The sequence below is a fragment of the Cupressus sempervirens genome, chromosome 8 (assembly GCF_028749045.1).
Source record: "Cupressus sempervirens isolate cs-2001-9-10 chromosome 8, ASM2874904v1, whole genome shotgun sequence".
NCBI lineage: Eukaryota > Viridiplantae > Streptophyta > Pinopsida > Cupressales > Cupressaceae > Cupressus > Cupressus sempervirens.
This window is the reverse complement of record NC_143125.1, coordinates 482,559,703-482,565,329: the sequence shown is the minus strand read 5'-3', so window position 1 is coordinate 482,565,329 and position 5,627 is coordinate 482,559,703.

Here is a 5,627-nt window from a genome sequence, read left to right as displayed (position 1 = left end):
ACACATAGATGACTAGATATACCAGGTCATATTTTTACAATATCTCCTAGTCCACAATCTAGGTTGTGCTTGAAATTTTAACAGGAGTTAGATGACATCAAATTGAAAAAACCCAATAAATTTCAAGTGAATCACAGTAGTATTTCTCGAGATACAACATTTTTTGTGCAAAATTTATTACTAAGTGTGTTTGAATCAATTTTTTAAAGAATCTCACAGAAAAATACAAAGGAAAATTTTAGAATTCATCTTACAATTTTAACAGAGCAAGCATCTAGAGCAGAATTTGTATAGCTAGCAGCCTCTATAAAGTATGGATACAATGCTCTCGGTGTTTAATTCATTTTCTCAAAATAAGGATCCCATGACAAGGAGACTAACCCGAATTCAAAATGTCAATAACGATAGCAAGAATGAAAAGAAAAATGAATCCAAAATGTCAATAACAACAAGAAGAATGAAAAGAACATGGCAATGTTAGACAAAGCCAGATATACTCAGGTTACAGTCGATTAAATGCTTCCATGAAGAATTTCAAACAATAAAAAAGCAATGCATATGTTACCAGAGGTAACGATATGGACTTACCTCACCTCAAAGAGCTCCCATGGCACACACATAGACAAAACCTCCTTCTGCCAGTGACAAAATAACAACCTCTTAGGGAATCCATTCACAAATTAAAACTAACCCTTAACCATCCTCTCGCTCCTTCGCACACTCAATCAAATTATTTTTCATTTTAAGGTTAAAGCTCGTGTTGGTCAAAATTTTGACCAACACGGGTTAGATTTTTAAGAAAGAGAAAATTTTCCTTCTACAATCCGACCAAACTAAACCTTTTTAATTGATGGTCAAAAATTTTGGTCGAAAATTGGGGTCAAATGTAGTAGTGAATGTATGCAAGATGAGCCCACTATCCAAACATGCAATTTTAACTACAAGAAGAGCTCACTGCTCAAACAAGTAATTTACTATTATTTTATTTCCTTTTCTAATCTTTTATCTTCATCTCAATATTAGATCACCAGATAAAACTTTGCATATATCACTTTCACAAAAGTTTTCTCACTTTGCAATCTTAAAAGATAGCACTAATACACCAAGATTACACACATCTTATTGCAAGAAGTCCTTTGCATAAATACCATGCCTTTACACAAATTACTTTTGGGTCAGCTAAGATCACAATTCACTTTTCCCAAATTAGAGTAAACATCTAGGATGTTGGCCTTAATTGGAAAAGTAATTTTTTTGCAACCAAAACAATTATTTCCTTTAATTCCCCTGTCCTACTTCATCAAAAAATGATTAACTTTGTTCCATATAGTCTATACAAACTTCTGAGGCCATACATGTCACCACCAACATGTATAATATTTCCATATAACTTGTCTTGTTATATTATGATGTCTACAATATGTTATAAACAAAATAATACACTATTGTAAACCAAATTCTGATAACCAAATAAGTTAAGTATCTTTATTTCTAAGGTTTCCTATCAATATGTACATCATGTATTGCCATTAATGAAAAAAATTACATATCATTATTAGCCAATTGTCAAAAATCTCCTCTTAGGCATTGATGGCAATGAAATAGGGAAAATTGGCTAAGTGACAAAAGCTTAACTAAATAACACATAACCATTACATCTATTACAACTTTTTCAACTTTACATATAAGCTCCCCTTTACAATATACTTTACACTTTTACAATCTCCACATGTATCTCTCCCCTTGTATCTTTCCCAACAATGACATGTATACAATTTTCACATGAACCTCTCCCCTTTTGACATTAATGACAAAGGTCAAAAATGTCAAGATTCAAACCAAAACTGTCAAAACTGCTGAAACTTTTGTCTTCCCTTTATGCTGAAATTGTCTTCATGCAATCATCAAAAATAATCTTTCAACTATTCATACCTTTGGTCCATGTCTCTTTTGTAGACTCTATTGATGTGAGAATTGTACATAATGCATATGATACAATCTCAACGGCATTGATATATGAATACAAAAAGTTTGTATATGTGTCCTTCTCCTTAACATATTCCTCTAGCTGCTTCTCAAAAAATAATAAATTTAGAGCCATGAATTCTCTAAAATCAAATGTTCTCTATAATATCTTCTCTTTCCTAAGTTCCAATTTCCTAATATTGTTGTGAACACTGGCAACTTGACTCTCAATATCATAGACTATGCTAGATGGGTGTTGGGTTAGGCTAGATAAAGCCTCTAGCTCATTCATCCTTACCTTTATTTAACTATCCAAAGCCTTAGTCAATTTGTATGATAAGGTACACTTAACATAAAAAGCTTTCCCTTCCTTCTGATATTTCTAAAGTTCTTTTATGCATGTATCAAGATTGACTAAGTCATTCTTAATGTTCTATAAAATGGTGCTAAATAGATTAGCATCATGGGAAATTTGAGCCTTCACCTCTGCAACATTCAACAAATTAGTAAACTCTTCATCAAAAGACTTTAGCACTATTTTTTCTCTCTATTCAGGATCTAACTTAGTATGTTGTACTATCAAAGTACTATGAAATCTCTTAGTCACTTCCATTAGTGTCCTTTGTAAACTCTTAACTATCTTATTCTTTTGTAAAAATTTGGATAAGGATGAGATCAAATCAGTTTGATCATCATCATTAGTATCCAAACTAGCAAGACAAAGTGGAGTATATGAACTAGATGGTTTAGTCTCATCCTCCCTCTATTTCTTTGTTTCTTCTTTAGTTTTCCTCTTTTCCTCTATTTTCCTTTCCTTTGCCTCTCTTTCTTTCTTCTCTTATGATCTTTTCCTTTATTCCTCCTCTATTTTCTTTTTCTTTTCTTCTTCTACAATCCTTATCTTCATCTTCCTTTCTTTTCTATCTTCCTTAAGTAATTGTTGCTTGGCTTCCTCTATATTCTTATTTTTAGCTTCTATTAGCCTCTTCTCTTCCTCAATTTGTTTCAACTTTTCTTCAACATCCTCAGTGTCCAGTACATTTGGTTCAAAACCACCAAATGGATTGGTATCATCAATGTTAAAAGTAACATTAGTTTGATCAATCTTCATGTTGTCACCACTTACTGATACTTCCTAGGTTCTAGGAGCTGGAGGAGATGTCTATGACTCTGACAACATCTTACTAATAATTGTTGTAGTGTCCATTCTCAATTTATCTTTCTCACCAACCATAAATAAGAATGGTGTCAACTTATTTCTCAAGTATGGTGCAAGGTTATTCAAAAATTTCTAAATTTCATCTTCATCATCAATCTTGCAAATGGTCCTTAGCATAGACTTCGAAAGTTCAAGGTCTTCTTCGCAAGAGTCTTCTTCTCTATGAGTCTCTCATAGACTTTCTAGTTCACTACTCCTTTGATATCCTTCATACTAAGATCATTTACAATGATATGTCTCACAGTAGATATATAAATTTGATCCTTCTCAAAATTATTATATAGATCATAAAACTTGTTCATCTCAACAAAGTTCCCTCATTTTCAATCATTGTGTTTATCTTCTCAATTTTTGGCTTCCAAGGTTGTCAAGCTTTAACTGCTACTTACTTGGGTGGAGTCACCTTTTCTTCTTGTTTGGTTTCTTATTTCTCAACCTCTTCATCATCACTAGATTCAATTGTCAACAATGCTTTCTACCTCTTTCCAGTTCTTGTGGCCATCTATTTTACTCTCTTTGCCTTTGTAGTCACCGCTTCAACTAATCTTTTTGATTTTCTCTTATGATCACTGGGTGAAACATTGGATACTACTGCATAAATAATGTTGTATCCCAAAGTTGTCTTAGCAACTAAAAATAGCAAGGTTTGTATGTTTAGCACACCTTGTTTCATTGTCTATCTCACAGCCTCAGATTCACTCTGTATCATTTTGGCCTCAGTAAGTGCCTTCTTCATGACTAACTCAACTTTCTTGTGAGATGATTTCTCCAAGGTTACTTCATGAAAATGTTGTGTAATCTCATCAAATATGCCAAATATTTATTCTACTTTATCTCTTTCTAAATTTAACAACAAATCAATGTAGCCAATTGCAACATCATCATTCAAATCATAGCTCAAAGGATCCAAAAATGTTTCCCAAAGGTGCACTACTTGAATGTATCCTCCTTGAATCTATCCATAATTTCTCATGAAATCCTAAATCTCTATTTCATCTCATTCTAAAAAGTCCTCATAATTAGGTTTCCCCTATCTAATACTTTGTTTGCAGGGTGTCTTTTGCATATCTCTATAATATTTTCCATAGTGCATTTGTCACTACTCATTATATATGTTACTAATAAGTAAGAAAATATCTTTAGAACATGAAAGAATATGTGATTTATTAATGAGTAGAATCTAAATACACCATACTTTGTTCTCTAAATATTTTCAAGGTTTTCCAAGAGTTGCATTCTCAGTATTTCACTCAGATTTACTTGCTCTACCTATGGGTACACTGCATTATTTGCTAATACCAGTTACCTCATGTATAAGGTCTACAAAAATGTCTACTACATTATTTTGCATCCACAATTTTCCATCATGTATCCTACTTAGTATAATTTATGTCCATTCATCTATATCAAGCTCATGGTAGAAATGATACTTAAACTAGTCTAATTCCCTTAAATGTTCAATTATGGGCTTCACTATCATGTCATGGCTAAAGACTAGTTACATATCTTTGTTCATATATTCATTACCAATTGACTCAAACTTGTAATAAACTTTACTCTTTACATCTTCAAGGTAAACTACATTGTTTAGAGTGATAGACAACATAGAGCTAGGCTTTCCATCACTAGGTTTCACCAAAACTATCTTAAAGTTAGGTCTATCCCCATTCTCAACACTATCAACAACTAACCTATCCATAGTTCTTATCAACAATGTCTTTTACCAAACAAATTTTGTAGAAACACAATAAAGTACCTCTTTCTGAAAATAGAGTTTTCTTTGAAATCACCCTGACAAATTGCTTCTAAATGCTCTTTGCCTTGAATTTGTTCGCAATGAAGTAAAATTCAATTCTATACTCCACTTATCCATCAACTTGAACTTGAATTTATTGCATACTTCACAAACATGAAAAAGATGTCAATTACATTTTGAAATCACATAACTACTCAAACTCATATATATGATCTTCAGATGTCATCTAAGGTTTATTTTAGCATCCTTCTATTATGGAAAACATCCTCAAGACTTCACATCACAAAATTCTGTACAAAAACTTATTTTCATCTTTTGTTACAGAATTAGCCTTTACTGCAATACCAATAACTCTAAATTTCAACATAACTTTTTTAGATGAGCTCTAGATCACAAGAGAGCTTAAGTACAATCTAAACATAATTGGATACACCTTTTCCCAACTTCACTACCTCTAATTTAGTCTCTAACTAAAGTTCTCAACTTTTGATGTTGTGAACAAGCTTAATTCAACTTGATTGAATCAAACTCAACAACTAACTTCATTCTTTCTATCTTGTCATCATTTAACTTTTCTTTTGAGATATTTTTCCTTTTATGAATGCTTCATTAAGTTCTTCTCGAAGTTCACTCATAATGTTTCTTTTATCTTAATTGTTTCTACTAGTTTTGGAGTTTTGGAGTTCC